The 21842-nt window shown below is 37.0% G+C and overlaps 1 non-coding gene across 1 annotated transcript; it reads left to right on the plus strand.

Moving 5' to 3' along the window:
* Window positions 1-13980: 13980 nt before the first annotated feature.
* On the plus strand, window positions 13981-14053 carry Trnav-cac (transfer RNA valine (anticodon CAC)). The gene has a single exon. It is a non-coding gene; the product is annotated as a tRNA-Val (tRNA).
* The last annotated feature ends 7789 nt before the right edge of the window (window positions 14054-21842 follow it).

Genomic DNA, 21842 nt, shown 5'->3' on the forward strand with positions numbered 1-21842 from the left:
TCCAGCATCATTCAAACACGACCGCTTATTAGGCTTAAAATAGGTATATTTCCCCTACTGCTTCAATTACAGAACAAAATGATTTGATTTTTTTTATCAATATTCAAAAATGGAGCTTAAAAAAACAACAACAAGCTGCAGACAATTCAAGTCGAGTTTCAAATATTATCTTATTTTATCGAATCTGCTACACTAAGGTGACAAAACAAAAGTAGAATATAAGACCAACTTTTGCGACTGATTTGTAAAATCTTAATTGTTTTACCAAAATCCCGGCTCCAAAAAGGGTCTCATTTCACCGCTCAATAAAACAACATTCGTCCTCGATGTCCGTTCAAAGAACTTTGCTCTCGTAATTACCGCAAGGATTAGACGTGGAAATAGTGTGCATTCAGGGCCGAGCAGGACACGCCTCAACGCACTCCCAAATCTCTTTTGAAGGCGAATATGTTACTCTTAATTGAATTTGATTACTTGAAGATTCGTCCTAATTCATCTTGAAGGGAGGGAACCCTCTCGGACAGTCAAAAGGTGCTGCTGAACTTGTCCGGAGATGTTGACGTTGGTCCACAAAAGGGTTTTCCTCCATTCGTCTCGTGATATATCCAAACCGGTTTTAGTGGGAAAGTTTTTGCATTTAGATAAACCTTACCCCCCGGACGCAGCAGGTTCTGCTCGCCGACAGTCAAACTTGACGATGGTCACTTTCTTGAGGAAGTTAGAAGAAGGTAAACCTTTTCTTAGACTGCTGAAGGGTTTCCCTCCCCCTGGAAAAACGACCAAGTCAAGTGTAAAACAAATATAAACATTAATTTATATTTATTATAGAGATTACAGGGCGAAGATAAACGGAAGCACCGAAAGCCATTGTGAGGAGAGGACCTCTATCTTCTTGTGGCAATGACTTTTGATCCTTACCCGTCTCGAAAGGGGGTTGTGGGTGGAAAGCAAAAAGAAAACTACAATTCCTTGCTGGTGAAACTCGGTGAAAACGATGTCCCCGAGCATAGCTTCCAGATAATGGCCCCATGATAGTGGCCATTGGCATCTTGGTTGTAAGAATTAGTTGGTACCTTTTAAGAATAGAAAAAAAAGAGAAGAAAATCGGAACAATTAAGAATCTCCAACTGGTCGAAGCTTGGCTCTTTCCTTCCTACGACCACGATCAGGACGAGGGGGCCGAAATGGTCCAAGATACATGTCTTTTAATTAAATTCAGTGATTTAATTTGATGTTGATTCGGTGTGTCCATAACATGCTGGCTGGCCCGGTCGGGTTGTGCGTGAGAGTCGACGAGTTGTCCACTCACACAACACTCCTCACGCAGGAGGAGAGAGAGTGTGTGGTAGAGTGGACAAGTCGTTACAAGCTTGCTACGTTCGGGTTGTAGGGGAGAGCAGAAATGAGCTTCTAATATTATGTTGACTGTTTAAAATGTATGTAAAATATATTAAACAACAACATTTGTTTAAATTTAGTAGATACATTCTGTCGTGACGTTACAACGGTTTGAAGTTTTTTTTGTCAGTTTTTTGGCTGCAACTCGAAAATTTAAGGGAAACACCTAAATATTTTTACATATTCTGAAAGTATGTTAATTACATCAGAATCAACTTTGAGTTTAGGATTTGACCCTTTGGTTTCTGTTCTACGAGCGAATATGTAGCGTGACGTTACAACGGACGAGAATTTAGTTTTTTCAATATTTTTTTAAAAGGCTGAGATTCTGCTCTACTAATCAACATAAATCAAACTTTTTATGTTTTTAAACTTAAAATTGACTGCTAAATAGGGTGATAAGAAAAATTGAAAATTTCGGAAAATCGCAAGAGATACCCCCTGGATCGATTCTTTAGGCAAAAACAAGTAACTGTGCCAATTTTGAGCCAAATCGGTTAAGGCTAAGGGGTCGCTTTTCATCATTGAAGTTTATATGGGGAAAATCGCAAAAATGTATGGGGAAAAACATCGCTTCAGGATTTTTGCAGCAGGTGGCGCAGGTCTCGCCCAAAATTGTCCAAGTGTGAGATTCTTGTAGGAAATTTAATTACCTACAACTTTGTAGAAGGGTGCAAGACGATCCGAGTTGATCCTGATGAGTTATTAGCAATGCGATGAAAAGAAATCGGCTTATATACTTGAAAGTATACAAGGGGTATATAGGAAGTATATAAGAAAAAAATTTTTCTAGAAAAATCACCAAAAATCAGGATCAACTCGGATCGTTTTGCACCCTTCGACAAAGTTGTAGGGAATTTAATTTCCTACAAGAATCTCACACTTGGACAATTTTGGGCGAGACCTGCGCCACCTAGCAGAAAATTACTGAAACGATTTTTTTCCCCATACATTTTCGTGATTTTCCCCATATAAACTTCAACGATGAAAAGCGACCCCTTAGCCTTAACCGATTTGGCTCAAAATTGGCACAGATACTTATTTTTGCATTAGGAATCGAGTCAGAGGGTATCTCTGATGTCGATTTTTTTTTATTGTCACCCTACTGCTGAATCGAATTTCATCATTGGTTTTTGAAAAAAGTTTTTTTGTTTGCATCAGCTTTATATTTCGTGACGTTACAATGCAAACTTATACATAAAGGGTGTTCTGCATGCGTTGTAACGTCACGGAAATGCTCAATGCTGTATCTTTGCAAACAAAATGACCAATTTCGATCTGCCCTGTGGCATTCGACGTTAAATTAATTCTATTTTTAGGATATGATCAACTTTGAAAAAATGGAATCTGACCACCGAAGAGATTTCGGGTTTCCGGAGGTGGTTTTGAAGTGATTTTTGATGATTGAGGTGCCTGAAAACACGATATTTTGGTATTCAATTTTTCAACCAATTTTTGATCTTTAAAAAGCATTTGAAAGAAGAACTCTAATAATTTTAGAAAATTTTAGGGTTGAAAGTTTAACTTGTTTTATGTGACTTTGCCAATGTTTTTGAAAATATATTTTTTATGGGTCAACTATGGCTGTGTTTTTACTAACATTTTATATATTTTCAGTAAAAGAAGTATGCAGTAATTTTTGTAGTGTAAGAAGTCTGAGACACACTTCTGAGCTTCTACGCATTTTTTACAATTTATATGGTGATGGTGCCATTCTATAGAAGAAAATACAAAAAAAAAGTGACTGTAAAAACGTGAAAAAAATAGACAGACATAATGTAATAATGTTAGGTGTAGAATAAGCCAAATACTACCAAAAACAAACATAAACTTAACAAGATAAATGCAAATTAAAATACTAAAAATAAAACAAGCAAAATATAAAACAAGAGAAGTAAAGTTTTTCGTAGATAAAAAGTTGCTCAAAACGACCTCCTGTACACGGGAAAAATAAAAAATTTCGAAAAAAAACTTAGGCAGTAGAGGGCTAATGCTTCTCTTGAATCAAATATGAAGTTTATAAATCTTTTAAAGCTTTTTAAAGTTTGTTTTAGAAGCCCAGAATATATTTTTTTCCAGTAAATAAAGTTTTAAAATTTTCCCACTGGTATACTAGACCGGAGAATGTGTCTGTTAATTTTCTACACGATTTAAATAACCTTTGGAAAAAATTAAGCCCATACTAATAACTTTTTTTATGATTTCCATTTTTTTATGTTCTTACGTTAGAATAAAAAAGGCTAGTTGATAAAAAAAAAATATTTTTAACCAGAACGAAAAACATTTATAAATTATCTAAATATTTTTTTTAAACTTGTGTAAACAATTGGAAACTGCTTGGATGCTTATAAACTTTTTTTTATAAATGAATCAAGACACATTTTTGAAACTTAATTTATTTATTATGGCTTGGAATAATTTAACTTGTCATCTTTAAGAATTTAAACATAGAAATCTATAAACATTTCCAGAATTTCAAACAAATTGTACGGGGTAAAATTTTACTACGTTATTAACATTGATTTTTAACATATTGTATGTAAACATATTATAAGAAATGTAGATTATTGATTGAAAATATCCAGCGAAATAAGTCTTGGGCAGTGAATGATCAATAAGGCTAAAGCTGCCAGAAATAAATGAACTAACAACTACAACAAGAACAACGTATTGCACAAAACTTCAAATAGAATGAAAAAAAACGTTGTACAAAACTGAAATAAAAGAAAACTCAGAGCAGTTTGAGCTACTCAAGTATAAACAAAAGTATGTTTGTCATAAACATAGCATTTTTAAAATCAATTTGGTTTAAAATACAGCACATGTTGCATGTTTTAAGCACCTTGCAATGTTTGCTAATTAGCTATCATTAACAAACATTAGAAAAAACTGTTACAAATGAAGTTTTTCCTATTTTTTTTTAAATGCTCAAATTTCTATTTTGCTTAAAACCATGATTATATTCCACCCTCTTTATTGATTCTACATTTGGTAAATTCTTCTATTAGGGTGTGCTCCGTTTTAAATATATTGCAGCAAATTAAATTTTCTAAAAATTTACTGATAATAAATGGCAAAATTGTACATTCTGCTGATGAAAATCAAATATCACAAAATTGAGCTAAATTATTTTTTGTCAAGAATATGTTGTGCCAGAGGGTTATATTTTGTATCTTAACCCTTTGAAGCCTGAACTTCAAATAAAAATTTAAGCTAATGATAGGAAAATGATTCTTATGACCATACAAAAGTTAAAGGCTGTTTTTTTGAATTTTTTCATTTTTGGGTCATATATGTCCCATCAGGCCTGAAAGGATTAAACAATTGAGAACTTTTTCAGTAATTTTTCTGTACAGTTTAATTCTTAAATTACCCATTTTGCGTTGATTTTGAGCAGAACCATGAAATTCCAATGTTTTGAAACTGGCATACTGTGTAATTTCATTATTTTCGCCATGAAAAATCACTAGCCCTAATAATCATATAAGAATTGTCGTCAAATTTCGAATTCAAACACTAAATAGACTACAAATGATTAATCATGAACTACAGTCCTGACTCGATTATCCGCAGTCCTTGTAAAAAAATCACTTGGGATAATCGATGAGAAATTCGTTTTCTTATTTTGGGTAGTTGAGCTATATTATGAATCCAAAAATGTGCTGTAAATTGATCAAGTAATTTGAGGCCCAAGAAATATCGGGAAAATGCATTTGTCAACGTAACAGGCAATTGACCACTGTAAAAAAAAGATTACTTGATTATCCGAAGTTCCTATACTTCGCATTCTCGAGGCTTAGGATAATCTAGTTTGGGCAATATTCTCTAAAAACAATAAAAAAAAAACAAAATGTGATCATTAAAAATACACACACAAAATTAAATAGTATATGTATATAAATATAATAGTATATAAAAAGCGTCAAACGTCAAGATCACGATCATGTCGATATGAAAATGAATATTTTTACTCTGTATTAATCATTAGTTCCAATAGCCTATTCACCCCAATTTTCCCTTAAAAGAAAATCAAGGAAAAGCGGAAACCACCAAACGGACAAAACAGAAGCGGAAGCTGTATACGGAGGAAGATGCTAACTCGACGATAAGGGCGAAAATTCACTTAACATCTTAAGACCGAACCCAAGCCGGGTGGGATCATCGCCATATAAAGAACGGGGAGGAGCCTGCCCAAAGAAGGGGCCGGTTTTAATAAGTTTCAGATGAAGGGTCAAGCCCGGGTCGTCTTGGACTAACCTTTGAGGTTGACCAGCATGGCTGAGGCTGACACACGGCCAATTTCCATAAAACTTGAACGAACTTTTCGGCCCGGAGTCGTTTCGAGACTCTTTGGTTTGAACGCCGGATGAAAGTGAAATGAGACGAGCGCTGAGATATTCAATTAGTTTGAATTGCTCACTAATATGAGAGCTTCGAGATGATCTCGAGGGATGATAGTGAAGATTGATAGTTCACGCAAAATTTACGGGGGCACGTCCAGAAGATTAGGTGATCCAATCTGGGACTTAACCTAGAAGAAACAAAAACTCCATCATGCCAACAACACAGCAGAGGTATTCGAAAAAACTCCATTTAGTCACCTTTAAAGAGAATGATTAATGAAGGCACCGAGGGCACCCCTTTGGCAACGGGGGAATCCTTTCCATTTATTTACCTTTCATTTACTTCGACCCGGAAGCTACAGGAAGGAGGGCGACGTCGAGTTTCGATTGTCAGTCACCGGGTTTTAATTTAAAAATAATTAAAATAAATTATCTGTCTTTTGCAATAACACCAACAACGAATACAGAACACATCTTCATTTCGAGAGGAGCCGGAAAAGAACGTGTTGAACGTAACTTTGCTTCTTCCGAGACTGTTAGCAGTAAGACTTTGCAGTGACAGTGATGGAGTGAACTTAAGGTTGAAGGGCAAGGGATAACGCACGTACTTTTAATTTGGCTGATGGAAGTTCTTTGTTTTCCACGCGTGGTGTGTTACATGAAATGATTTAGCCCAGATGTTATCATAAAAATTTAAAGTATTTTGCTTTAATTTGGTTGAATTTCAAACAAGCAAAAAACTAAATAACAATAAATAAACTCATCCTCGAATTCTGCAATCGCTGAAGCGACAAATGTCAGCATTCGCAAGCATTCCCGTGTGTCCACGATGTCACCGAACCCACGTGAACCCAAACACAAAAAGAAAAGCCAATCTTCGGAATATATGACCAAAATATTCATGAGTGAACCATCAGTGCGTCACGGAGAATTGGCGGCCAAGAATAAGTTTTTGTTCTCCCAACCCCGGGTCACATGTGAGGAGAAACATGAATAATTTATTGAAGTTCGATTCCTAGGCCAAACAGAATCGAACCGGACACCTTTGAAAGCACCCCCAAGAATCAAATTGATGACCCAACCTGGTTGAATGGAGAGACCGTTGCGATGAATATTCATTGCGCGTGAATATTTTTGGGATGGTTGCTGTTCTTTCGTGATTTGTGAAGATTTCATAGCTGTACGTGAAAGATCGTAGTATTTTTTTTTTCATTTCTTGTTTTTTTATGATAATTAATGAAAAGACCATTAAAACTTAATTCAAAACATAACATAAAACTTATTCAAAACGTAAGACTTGTCATAAGATTTAAATAGCTAAATATAAAAATACAGTGTCACGATTGAAAAAAATATTCCGGAGGAACCACATTTTTAGATTCTAAGGAAAATTAAGTTAAATTGTAGTATATATTTAATTTTGCTTTAAAACATGCCCAAAACTTACTTCACTAAACTTATTATAATATATAACTTATTTTTGTTTGGACCGTTTTTTAACATTGTTTAAAATTACCCAAAAAAAACTCAGCAAAGTTTTTTTTTATATCCATGTACTAATTTAAGTATCAAATACTGCCTAATTTTAGATGTGATACTCAAAGTCAAAAATTCAAATTTACTATTCATAATTAATTAATAATAAGTAATAAACACAATCAGGTTAAAAAAAAGCTGCAACTTATATTTCACGACAGCTTTATCAATTCATGCTAGGATTATGCAGGGGTTTAAATAAATTTAAACACAAATAATTACTTTTCTGACATTCTATTGTTGACTCAAAGATGATAAAACTGATTATATTAAGTAGAAAATCCGGTTATTTTACATAGAAATTGTGTTGTGAATCACCTTACTTTTCATGTGATTCTTTAATGACGAAACGGTCTATTTTCATTGCCAAAAATAACAGTACTGAAAAGTACTTTTTGCAATTCCGCTGTGAAACTGTCAACTTTTCCTGTCCTTCTGGAGAAACGAAACGGCCTACTTTTCCCTACTAAAAGTGAATGGTAAATTAATACTTTTCAATAACAGTGCTGAAAAGTAACATTTTTCGTTATTTTTTTGTTTTGAACGGTGAATTTACTAAACAAATGAATGTTTGACATAAAATTCCATTCAAGAAGCGTTTTTTGTAATTGCAAAAAATGTTGTAAGCAACTCATTGCAAAACTTGATTTTTTCAGCACTCGTTTTGATACTGTTTCGGAGTTTGACATTTATTTTTATCATTTTAATTATTCTTGTGAATATTCAAAACATTATATATTTCAAAAAGGGTTTGTAATTGATTTGATGGATTTGACAAATTAAGAGGTTTTTATTAGGACACGGAAAACCCCGGATTTTTTCCAATTTTGCTGCTTATCACAAAAAATAAAAATCCTAAATGAAAAAAAAACGGAGTCGACGTAACAAATTATAATGTGACCCTCTTAAACCTTGCGATTTCATCAGCGGATCCACAGGCGTGTATCGTTCTTTTTGCGAAAAGACTCCTCCTCCCGGGGCTCCTAAGTGTGAAGGTATGGCACGGGGAGAGGGCACCGAATACCTACCTATATTAACACATAGAATTTTTGCGTCTGCCTCAGGATTTTTTTTTGTCATAAAATTATTTTTATTAGGTCCTTTTCGGTGCTGGGACCTGGTTAGGACCGAGTCGCCCTGCCTCAGGATTCGAACCGGTGACCTCTGGATTGTGAGTCCAGTGCGCGGTCCGATTGATCCACACAGGCAGACAAAAAATCCCAAATACCTATGTCTTATTTAATTTTCGAAAAAAATACTCCTTCAGAAGACATAATGCAGGCATTTTTTACACTAGAGTTACATCAAGTTTGTTGCAGAATCCGGTACACATTAATGATTTTTTGTTAATGTATGAGTTTTGGAAAAATAAATGAACATGTGGCTAAAAAACATGTTTTAGATTCAACCTGCTGTTTTTTGCAATTTTCAAGATTTTTAAAAGAAAAGTTTGCGTTTTTCAAGTTATAGGCATCATCGCGTTAAAATTTTCATTTTCTTTGTTAGTAAAAAATATTTCCATTTTTTCGGAAGGCACTTCTTATAATTTGTCCATTTAAACATAGTGGATTGAACAACTTAATGCGGTTTAATTTTGTGAAAAAAAAAGTTTTTCTCAGTGTCACCAGTTTAGTCCTCATTTCTTCTCTGACGATATCTCAGAAATTATTTGTTTGATGTTCAATGTTAAAAAATGAAACTATTTTAAATTCAATTTTTATTTTTCGAGATAGCATGTAACAATTTTGTTTCTTTTGTGCTTGTATAGAGATTTGGATTTTCCTTACAACTATGAATGTTTCAGATACTGACTTGGTAGCATAGAAATTGTTTGTTTTAAATCTTCAAATCTAGGAAAAGGGTGGTAAAAAACTCAGCAAAATCTATAACTGAAATAAATGAAACTATTTTTTCTAGATAAGGCTGCACACAAAAAAATATTACTGTAATGTCAAAAGTAACTTACTGTTGTTAATTTGCTCCATTAAAAGTTTTTTTCTTGTTTTGAATATGAAAACTTTTACTGCTACAGTTTTTGAAAGTCTCATTGCTAACTGATTTAAAAGTTTTTACTTTTAATTCGACTTCATAATTTCTTTCATTTCGTCGTTCTCGTGTAACCGTGTACGCCTAGGTCCAAAATGTAAACAAACATTTTGGTAGTGCCGGTGGTGAGTTAGTTGTCCACGAAGCGAATCAAATCCGGACGCGGCCACAGCCAGGAGTCGGACGCGGACACCTTTGTGAGCCAAAACAGCAGCAGCGGAAGGTGGGTGGTGCCGGTGCGGGACGAGGTCGGGGGGAAAGTTGGTTTTCGAAAAAGGACAAGGCCAGCTTCCTGCAGGACCTGCAGCTGTTTCACGACCGGAGTTGGTAAGAAGGAAGCTTGGGTGTTTGGTGGCGTTTGTGATTAATTTTGTTTGTTTTTGTAGGACGCAGTTTGCAGGCCAAGGGTGCATGATACTGATGATACTCGTCGGTTGACACCCAGGCGAGGAACATCCCGGAAGGAGCCCAACTACATCCATAGTGCTGTTTGGACAAAACAGCATGGCTCTGGTTCCTTGCAAGTGTCCTATTTTCTTACCTCCACGTTGGCTTGGTTTAGTCATCATGATGACAAGTTGTAACCAGCGAGGGTCAGAGTCGAGACGGCTAGAAGAAAGGGGCGCGTCAATGTGGGAAAGGGAAGTAATTTGTGATTGTAGACGGTATTGTTTTGATTCGCAGTATATTGAGTCAACTGCTGTGGATGTACCTAGGCATCGCAGAACGGGGTTTCTCTTCTTTCCATTTCAGCTAACAGCTATCTTCTGTTTATTTTGTTTCACTGATTTTCTAAAATGGCTTCTGTTTACTATCCTCCATTTGATTTCGATTTTACTTATTTGATTCTCTTATTTCTCAACGCTTTTCACTCAATTTTACCAATTGATGCTGCTGTAACAAACTGTCTGCTTTCCCTCAATTTGACAGCGATGTCAATTTTGTTTATCATGTGCCTTTTCTTTATTTATCTATTTGAATAATTTCTCATCTTCCCTGTAAATTGCCCTCAATACAACCCAAGTAACATTTTTTCCAAGAGTTCTACAAGAGCTCTTCAAGATAGCTACAGCATAGCAGTTTGGACCGCGGTAGGATAAAATTCTCTTCAAAACTTCTTCAGGAGTTTGGAAGAGTACTTGAAGAGAGTTTTATCCTACCGCGGTCCAAACTGCTATGCTGTAGCTATCTTGAAGAGCTCTTGTAGAACTCCTGGAAAAAATTGTTACTTGGGAATCTATGCTTGTTTGTTACCTCTATTTATTAACTATTGTTAATATCTTTATCTACTTCATAAATTTCTATCTTTCTTTTACTATTGATTCTTTACATAGTATATTTTCTTCACTGTCCATTGTTTTGAAACTTCACCTTTTTCTTAAGCAAGTGAGGTTCGAGCCCTTACTCAATGTATGGAATGATTAAAGGATTAACACAAATTTTACTATTGTACTTTTGAAAAAAAAATTCAAAATGCTTAGGACCAAAATATTATAACAAAACACCGCGACAAAAGAAATAGCAACAGATACTCAACACTAGGAAAGATTTCAGGAGAAAACAATACACAGTAAAATAACAACTAGTTTTTTGAATTCAAACTAAAAATAAAACAGTACTTGCTTTAATGAATTTTGATAGGCACACTTTAAATGGTTAGGCGCTTATACTTACATCAAACCCTACGTAATGTACCACCCCCGGCCGAGTTAAAATGCGTAACCGGAAAAGAAGGTGTGCATGCCTGGCACGAACACTCAAAGCGTGTTCTAGCGTGTTGCTCGTACTGACTCAGAGCAAGGGTGAGATGTAGGTGTAAGGGCAGTGCGTGTTCGTCGGGAACCTAGTGCATAAGATCGGTCAAGGCCCGTTCTTACACTGAAAATTGCGAATTGCGAATTTTTGTAGGACACAGTTTATGCGGTTGCCGAAGATCGGAGGTCGGGATGTGGATTTGCACCGGTTGTATTCGGTGGTGGTGGCCAGGTGGACGAAATTGAAGTTGAAGCAGATTTACATCCGCTTTTTGAACAAGTATGATAAAGCAAATTTTAACGGTGAGGAGAAGGATCCGACGGAAGAAGGAAACGACGAGAAGCGCCATCATCGGAGGTAGTCAGCGCGGATGTTGCACTCGGTGCCGGCGGTTTACGACCATCAGCAGCATTATATGCCGGAAGTGATGACGGGACAGAGTGGGATGTCCTGAGGGTCCGCAGTCAATTTCTCGTTTCGGGACATGTTTGACGATTATTACCTAAACATCCAGAAGAACAGTTGCACCAGTTCTGGATGGACCGTCTGTACGAAAGCCGCAAGTCCTGGAGTTGACGTACTCGGATTACTTCCAGAGGTTGGAGCGAGATCTGACGAACCTGATCAAGAACATCTACCTGGCATACCGAAGAAGTCACCGGTGAGTATTGAGAATGTGTTCAGTGTGTTCGGCGGGATGAACTTTGACGGCGAGTTGGAACATCTGTGTCATTCTCGAAGGAGGACGAAGTGATCGGGAACTATCCGTTCAGGCGCTTTACTTCCCAGCCGGAAAACGTCGACTTCCCTTCCCGAATCAACAACCAATGGCCAACTCCTCCAAGCCTGTCCTGATGATGGCCGGCAACGAGACCACCCTGTTCTCTACAACGCTGGGGCCTTCGGACGTGACCGGTGGCGTACCGTAAGAATCAGTTCAGCTTGGACGCGGAAGTTAGCCTACCATAAGCAGATGCGTTGAATACAAAAAAAACGGAAGCAACTGTTTTAATATTAAAATATTGAAATAAAATTGATCAAATTTTTCGAAAATCATCATTGTAATGTTAAATGTTATTTATTCATGCCATAAAAATTTCTTCTTAAATTAAAAGCAAAAAACTTTTACCGATACAACGATTTTGTTCCAGAAATGCATGGTAGTATCAACAAATTTCCAACTTTTAAATTAAAAAGTTTGAACTTTCTACGAATATTCACCAACGCGAACTTCTAATCCAACGAAAGATCTTTTTAAATTTAGAGTATTTTTTCTTTGTGTGTGTTGCAATTTTTTTTAAATGTTTTGTCTCCCCCCTACAAAATTGGCCCACAAAATCAGAGAGCAAAAAATATTACCCAATACGTCAAAATGTCAACGAAATGTTGTCAGCTGATTTTCATGCTATGCTTCAATTATAAGAAAAAAAAAAATCTGTTTTAAAATCAATTGTACACCAGTTCAATTGTTTTGCAATGATTGGTTTCAAAATATTTAAACATTGAAGAAACAAATTCGCATGAAAAGAAAATTGAAAAATGTTTGCAACGGCCTTACAATGGCCTCAGGTACATAATAAAAATAACAGCACCAATATTGAAAGAGGTATTGCATTCAATTCTTACATTATCTTTTATCTAACAATGTCGAGATAGTTGAATTAGAAGTGCATGATAAAAAAAACTTTTTTAAATATTTGTAGCAACATTATTCCATCTCCACAGCGAAATGTACGATGAATTTATTTCATCTCAAAGCACCTTTCCCTGCGGTCAGACCATAAATGGCAATCGATACTCTGCTGCCCCAAACCTCAATCAGAGTCGGAGAGGGCAAATCTCTGCCCGGGCGGTATCAATTTACCGTCGGGAATCTCCCAGCGGGCCGAGCTTTGCCACTTTTCCGTCACAAAAAGTAAAAGAAATTTGACACCTGTTTACCTTGCGCCCACGTTTCAGGACCGGGGAAAATTTCGTCGACTTAATAAATAAATAAACATGCGGGATTTTGCGAAGCAAAGAGAGTCAAACTTTTCTCCCCCTCGTCGTCGTCCAAAGGCCAATGATGTAGACTTCCTTAACGTTGAAATGTACGTATAAATTTGATTGCTATTACTTACACCGTCGTTTTCTGTTCTCGAAAGGTACATATCTGCTGGAAAAGGGAGGAAGTCTTCCCGTCCCCTCCTGCAAGGTTGGCAACATTCTTTTTTTTTCACTACACTTTTCACTTTTCCCTTCTTCGACTTGGCTGAGAGGGTACGGAGGTAAGGTAAAATATTTAACTTTTCTATTTACATATAAGATAAAGGAAAATAAAGAAATTTCTTCTCTCCTTGCAGAAGAAGGAAAAAAAGAAGAAGTGTATTTTCCCCTAAGTTCAAAACGAAGACACAGGGCAAGAAAGTCTAAAAAAGAAAGAACGTAAAAGTATGTCGGGAAAGAAGTTCAAAAAGTTGCCAAACATACATTTATGGGAGGATGACAAACAAAGCTCGACGTCGTCGTCGGTCGTCGGAATCTTCAGCAAGAAACCGGGAAAAGCGACAGGTTGTTGTGAGGAAATGGTCCTGTTCACACAAGCACATAGGAAAAGTTACGTGCTGCAATTGAAGCGTGTAAGTAGGATCTTTAAAACCGGATTTGGGACACGCCACGGAACATTCAAGGGAGCGGAAATGGATGGGAAGTGTCACAAACATATGCCGTTACACCTTAGTTTTGCACAGTTTGAATTGTTATTCTTATAATAACTCAATTATGTACGTTCATCAAAATTGTTTTTGAAAATTTCAGTTAAATTTAAAGTGAATTTTCTATTAACCTTTTGTATTGAATTAATTTTTTTTTTCACATTTGCTAAGTACATTCCAATCCCTTTTGATCATCCAACTTTCCATCAGTTTCCGTAGTGTAGCGGTTATCACGTCTGCTTCACACGCAGAAGGTCCCCGGTTCGAACCCGGGCGGAAACAGTTTTTTATGTTTTAGTTTTTTTTCATCGATCTAGAATTTTTAATTGATAGTTACATTAAAATATAGAAATTAAAATTCAACGATCACAAAAATACAAATTCTAGGTTATTGCATGAGCTTTCCTGAAAAACCTTTTTCTATTTATTTCATTTTTTAGAGAGATAAAAAAATCATTCTGTCAAATCTCCTCCCGTAAAGCAATCATCATAATTTCATATTCTCTAAATTTTTTCATCACCTCACTCAATTATGCATCCTCCCCCTCCGACAGCCTCAATACCTCCACGTGGTCCTTTCACAAGTAATCTGTTAATCATTGCTGCAGCCTACCGCGTTCCCTGCTCTGTTCAAAAGCATTTTCCCCGGAGCTCATCCCTCCCGTAATAGTCTCTTCCATCATCCCGACAGTGAGAAGAGGAAAGGAAAAAGAGAGGGACGAAAATGAAATGCAGCAGCGTCCCACGGAACAGCTCCTGAACGGGACGGATGTTCATCGAGATGTTTACGACCTGTCGGAATCTTCCCCGTGTGGCAAAACCACCCTCCGACAGGATTGTCCTTTGTTTGAGCATCCAGCCGATGTCATCCCACTAACCAGATGATCACGGGGTTTTGAAGAAATTTTGACACTCAAAAGTTGGAATGACGGAAAAAGTGAAGCTTCTTGGGCGTCATACATAAAGTATGTCATGCAAAAATCGGCCAAATTTAACCCCCCCTCCCCCCTATGTCACGCTTTGTCACACAAGATTGAACCACCCCTCATAAAGTACGTCACATTTTGCCAGACCCCCCCCCCCCCTTGTTTTCGGTGGGATGTTTTATATTTTTTATTTCTTTAAACTCTCATAATTTTGGTATTTTTCCAATTTTAATATGAAAAATAAATAATAAGTTGTCTAATTATTATTTTTATTAGAATAAACATTGCGATATAAAAAAACAGTTTGTATCTTTTAAAAATTAGAAAACCTAGTATAACATTCAAGTATTAAAAAATCTTAAAAACTGTTTTTCACAGCTTTGTATCTAATAGATTCAAACCATTTATAGCAGTTTTGTTATGAACACCCTGCTTTCAAAGCATTTATTTTTATCGATCAAGAATTTGCAAAATATTGAAGATCCAGATGAATAAAAAAAAAGGTGACTATATAATAAATTATAATGTGATACTTCTAAATAATAGGACGCAAACAAATTTAGAAAAGAGGATTTAATTCAATTGTGTACATTTCGAATTAATATTATGCAATCATAAAAAACCTAGCGTGACGTCACAGTCTCGCAAACCCCCCCCCCCTCTCCCCTTTGTCATATCTTGCCACACCTACGTTTACCCTCCCTCCCCCCCTAAGAGCGTACGTACTTTATGGATGACGCCTTGGCTCGTTTTTCACATGACTTATTCGTCAAATCAACGGACTACACAGCAAATAAAGTAGTAATCCAGCTGTGTGTAAAAGGCCTCGGTGTAAAATAACTTTTGCATTATTTTATGAAATTCTATGTAATATTACACCTGAAATATGTAGCCCATCAGTATGGGAAACCTACTTGACCGAAATGTCAAGCTCATATATGCGTTTATCCTTACAGCTTTTTATTGGTCTGATGGCCGAGAGGGCTAAGGCGCCAGTCCTTGATGTTGGTGCTGGGTTTGAATCCATCGGTTGTAGCTTTTTTTTTGTGTTTGCAAAAATTGTACATGTAGCGTGTAATTTTAAGTGTTTATTTTGACGAAGGTGATGTGCATGCTTATGCATGCGATTTTACCATCGGATTTTTTGCTGTGATAATTGCAAGAAGTTCCTTCTCATCTTCCCAAAGTTTCATTCTTTGTCTAATCATCTTATCATTCCAACTCCCAAGCGCTCAAAAAAGTTGGAATGGTAAATTCAACTAGCTGATTCTCGGACATAACCCTAGCAATCGGGACATTTTTTTTTTCTAGTTAAGATGTCTAGATGATCCTAGAACTTTGCAGAACTCAATTTGACCAAAATCTGAAATTTTTACGATCAAAAACAACTTTTTTTTTCGGAAACAAGAATCGTCCCGATTGGTTGAATTATGCCCGAGAACCAGCGAGTTGAAGTTACCGTTCCAACTTTTTTTTGCAGGGCTTGGGCGTCCATGTAAGTTGGACATATGTTGGGCGTTCCAGTTTTAATAGGGACGTGGCGTTACATCTAGCTGTCATCTGTTTTTTTAAGTGTAAAAGTGGAAAAGTGTTGTCTAAAAATAGACGGCGTCCTATATCGCCCAGCAAAATGAAGTCGGTTTCGTTGGAGGAAAAGTGGAAAACGTGACGACTACTTTATCGACTTTTTCGACTTTATCGACTTCATTTTGCTGGGCGAGATAGGACGCCGTCTATTTTTAGACGATGACTTCAAAAACCCAGGTAGCAAAACCATCACCATCTTATCGTCTTAACTTCGTCAAATTGTCTCATCGTCTAACCCTTTTAAGTAGCTAGTCTTCTCAGTGTCTTATCGTCTTAGCATCTCGTCCAGCCTAATCTCATCACTGTTTCTTCATTTCGTCTTCTTCTCGTCTCTTCTTCTCATTCAATACCTTAGCGTCTCATCATCTTAGCGCCAGCATTTAATAATCTCAGCGTCTAATCGTCCTAGAATCGCATCCAACCCAATCTCATCATTGTTTCATCATTTCGTTTCAGGATCCGCGTTCAAACGTTTTAGCATTTCAATATTTTAGCGTCTCGTTGTCAAATCATGTCATCTTTTCATTGAATACTTGTTTTTTTTTGTCTTCATAAAACCTTAGCGTCTCGTCATCCAAGGCATCCAAGCGCCAGCGTTTAATCGTCTCAGCGACTCATTTGTCTATACAAAATCTGCACCAAATTTACTGATAATTTCACCAGGATCATGATTTAACACATAAAGAATAAAAAATTGAAACTGTAAGGTATATTCATGTGCGAGTATTATCTGTCCTTCAGAACATCGTGTTATCTTGTCTATATAACTTTACAAAAATGCAAAATATAGTTGAATTTGGGGTAAAATAAGGAACTGAGGAAGCTTTTACCCTGGGGGTGAAAAGAATGTGTAACGTCTTTTTCGAATGATCCCTCTTTATTTACAACAAAGTAAGAGATGGTTCAAGCACACGCGTGACTTTTTCCTTGCACTTGAATAATTTGTTTTGAAATCTGTTGTGTGTATTTTGTTTTAGTTTTCGGTTAAGTATGAAGTGTTTCGCCAGCTTCTGCACACATACCAAACGGAGGTCGGATAAAAGAGGTCTCTTACGGTTTCCGGAAGACAAAGAACTGCGTTTGAAGTGGTTGAAATTTTGTGATGTCAGTTCGGAACAAAATGGAGAAATTGACGATGATTTTTTTAGTAATGAGCCCTCTTATAGCGAGCTTGAAATCTCCCATGTTTCTTGCGTGGAAATGAAACTCCTCTTACTCCAACAACGTTATTACCAAAAAAATCCCAGAAGTCAACTTCAACTCACGCTACCTAAAATTTATCTTTTCCAATGTCTAGTCTAGAAAAAGATTTTGTTTCCCGACTTCACATCCCTTATAAAAAAAATCATAAGCAACAATTGCTTTTTACACTAATTTCTTTATTAATCGATTACAATACTTGCTGCTTCTGTCGAACAGTAAAATGGTTCCACTTTGACAGTTCCGCTTTTGAGCCGCTCTATTCAACCCTCAGCTTTTACCCATCTGTATAAAAAGTTAGAATTGAATTCAAGAATAATGTTTTGGCATTTTTTTATACTTTAAGAAAATGCATTTTTGACATGTACCAGTGAAGCCACATATTAAAAATCTATTTTGCAGCAAACAATTAAAACAGACCGATTCGTTTCACATTTAATTCAAATTCAATGTTTTGCTATCATCTGTAAGATGTGTTTGATTTGTCGAAAAGTAAGCATACACTCAAACCCCGATGGTTTGACACCAACTGTTGTCAAACGAACGGGGTCACTTTTTAGTTTGACACCCCTTTTACACGGAGTTCACACACACTACCAAACGATTGTTGTGATAGTGTGCGTGAGCGCTGTGTAAAAAGTGACAGTTCGTCACTTTTTAGTTTGACTTTGACCAACCAACGGGGTACAAACTAAAAAAGTGTCAAACGAAAAAGTGACCAACCACCGGGGGTTGAGTGTATTTATCTATCATTTCGATTACAGAAGAGCAGCTCTCTAAAAAATTTCTTCAAATTTTAATTTTTGTATTTGTTTTTAAATCTAGTTGAAACTTGTTAGGTGCTTTCTGTATGCTGAAAGAATCCATTTTTCATCATTAATTTTTCCATACAAATTCGGCAGCAGTCCATACAAAAATGATATGTGAAAATTCTAAAACTTTGTCTTATAAAGGATTTTTTTGTATCAATTTGGTGTCTTCAGAAAAATTGTATAAAATATGAATGAAGAAGGCACCGGAAAAATGATGCCAGGTAAATTATCTTGCGGACTTTTAACACATAACCATGCTTGCGAAAAAATCGGAAGTCTAACTTTTATCAGCTGTATTTCAGCTCCCCGTGGACGGATTTTCAAAATTCAAAATGCAAAAGATGTCTTAAATTAAATTTGTTATCAAAAATTACTAAGGGAAAATTTTATGATTTTTTAGTTAAAACCACTTTAAGGTTATTAATAAAAAAAAGTCACCACTATAATTTTTTTTAAATAGTGACCATAGTGGCCCAGTTAAATATTTGTTTTTGAAAAGTTAATAAAATTTCCTACATTTGCATTTATGAACAGAAAAAACACAAAATCAAAAAAAAAATAGATGCGAATCTTTTTTGTATGGAGCGTGGACAAATGAAGTCCGATTACTAACTTTAATCCTCTACAACCCACCCAACCCCGGTTCTAAACGGGCTTCAATCTAAAAATTCACCAAAAATAAATTTGTCAACCAATTTTGATCTTTAAAAGCATTGGAAAGAAGAACTCTTACAATTTTAGAAAATTTAAACATTGGAAGTTTGACTTGTTTTATGTGACTTTGCCAATGTTTTAAAAATGTCATTTTTTTAGAGTCAACTTTGGCTGAGTTTTTTTACTAACATTTGCTATATTTTACGTAAAAAGAAGTATGCAGTAATTTTTGTAGTGTCCCAGACTATTCCTGTACACATTTTTTACCATTTTAATAATAATGGTGCCATTCTATATCAAAAAAATTTAAAACACAAGCAAAAATTAGAAAAGTGACTTTAAAACATTTCATTTTTAAAAGTTTTTAAACATTACGGACCATTTGCCTCCACATTTGAGAGTCTGGTCGCCTCAGCATCTCATTGCTTTAGTATTTTTTTTAACGTCTTATTGTCTAAATATCTAATTATTTGATCGTCTCATTGCCACATTAGATTATAGTTCTCCCTTTATCTTATATATTAGCGTCCCACCGTATCATATTTTTCGTGTATGATCGTCTCTCCGTCTGTTGTCTCACTTATTTTATTTCAAGTTTTTTTTCTATTTCTATTTTTGTAAATTTCTTAACTAATTTTCCCTTCAAATCCAGTTCAGGGTGCTCTTCCCAGATATTAACCAAAAAGAAATCCTACTTTTCCTCACTCACTTCATCTCACACTCACTGATTATGATTAGAGATGACACCCCCTGTCTCCGCATCGTTCCTCACCGTCGCCCTGCCATAGCTCGACCATATTTGAATATTTCATTTTTTATAATGCAATAAAGTTTCATTTAATTCCGTTTAACCGATAAGAAACGTGTGCGCGATGTTTACAGCGAGATTTGTACCACTTTGCTCCGTGTTTTATGTCGGGGAGGGGTGCAAATGAGAATTTCATCTTGTTTTCCCTCGGCTGAGGTGAAATTTGCATCTTTCCGTCCTCAGTTGGCTTTTTACGGGAGGGTGTGGGATTTTCGTGAAACGTTTTAATACACTTTTCACTTGAAATTATTGGCCCGTAAGTCACGCACGGGCTCGACTACATGGGTGAGGGGCTGCTTGAGAAATTTTGTTAATTTAACTCTCAAGAGGACCCGAGACGTTCAGAATTTTGATCGAACATATTGATGGGAGAGGAATTTTAATAAGCCAACAAAGTGCTCCTCTAAACATCTTGTTTCGCTGTTTACGGAATGAGGCAGGAATGTTGCTTTCTTCACAGAATTGACCTGAGACGTTGCGCTGAGAAGACTTTTCGAATCGAACCTGACCAGTTCTCGAGCTCGATAAATAATCCCGGTAATAAAGTCAGCCAAGCAGGACGGTTTTCCCTCCCAAAGATGGTCCATTATTGGCCTCTATTATATCTCCTGAGGGATATTCCCGCCAAAAGGGAAAAGAATAAAAATCACAATCCAATCACCTTGTTTCGGCTGACGTTTACCGTTTATCCCTTTCTCCTCACAGATTGTCCGTTCCGTCGATAAAAGACGTGTACCTTTTTTCCACCCTAACCTTAAGGGTACTCCCCGACAAGCGATACCATTTTCCGGGGATTATCGAGCGGACAATAAATTTTCCCTTCCGAAGCCGCCGCCACTGTCCTCTGCTACATCATACACAGGGTACCACGTGTGACGCGTGTTAGGGTGGCATAACTGGACATAACCTCAAAACGGTGACGGTGAATCGGGGCTTTGGCCACGGGATGATAACACACATCGCACACACACGCACACTTTCCCGTCCCATGTTTGCGGGGGAAAAAAGAGAGGACAATCCGACAATGGGACCATCAGGGCAATCACCGGGTGTGGACGGTGGACGGAGACTGTTACGGGGGATAAATCGAAGCAATTTACACGGTTGATGTAATAAAAGTGATTTTTCACCTTGCTTCCGGAATTGGTTGGATGTGTGGGTGGGAAGGAAAAGACGATTGATCAGAGAGGAGGAATCAAATCAGGCGGAAATTGATCGGTTTTCTGGGTGTTGCTTTGTAAATTCCCGAGGGGCGTGACATTGGCCTTAATGTATTAATTTTTCCATTTAATACATTAAGGAATTAAATTCCTCGTGTCATTTGATATTTGACAGCACCACACCTGCTTTGAAAACATTGATTTGTCTCGTGTCACTTTTGCTCGCACAACTGTCAAGTTTGTTTTGATTTAGTTTTAGAAAGAAGATACGTCGCGAAATACTTGGGATTTGAGGTCGTTGCCATAAGTCTTTGGCTTCGAAACTCATCCAATGGAGAATTGCAGAGGCGGAGGCATCGGCTGAACGACTGGGAGGAGTGCACGAGGATTTGGTCCGATTGTAACAGAGGGAGGCGAGGTTGCAGCTGGAACTGAACGTGTTGACGACGCCGAGCATGCCAGACCCGCCGAGGTCGCAGTGTCCGACGCCACCTCCGGCGATGCAGCAGCATTATTTGGAGAGTTTGCAGCAGCACCATAGGCGGGGAGCAAAGTAAGGAGGGGATTTTGAACGATAAGAGATTATTGATTAATTTTGTGTTTGTTTTAGGTGGTTTCTTTGTCGGTTTTCCGCCAAGCTTCCGTTGTCTGATCCGGCTTAGATGCGCATCTGTTCGGTAGACGATTTCCTGACATAATTGATCAGCCGCCGTCGACGATTCCACTGAACTTTTCTCCGTTTAAAATGATTCCCCCGTTGCCGCCGTTGCACCTGCTCCAGAACCAGCAACAGATGCAGCACCATCGTGGCAAGCTGAACCGATCCGTGGAGTACGAAGCGTACGCGAATCTGATGAGCGTACAGGACAAGCATTACCAGCTGGTGATTCAGCTGTCGCAGCGGAACAAGATCACACCTTACTA

The sequence above is a fragment of the Culex pipiens genome, chromosome 1 (genome assembly GCF_016801865.2).
Source record: "Culex pipiens pallens isolate TS chromosome 1, TS_CPP_V2, whole genome shotgun sequence".
In the NCBI taxonomy this organism is placed as follows: domain Eukaryota; kingdom Metazoa; phylum Arthropoda; class Insecta; order Diptera; family Culicidae; genus Culex; species Culex pipiens.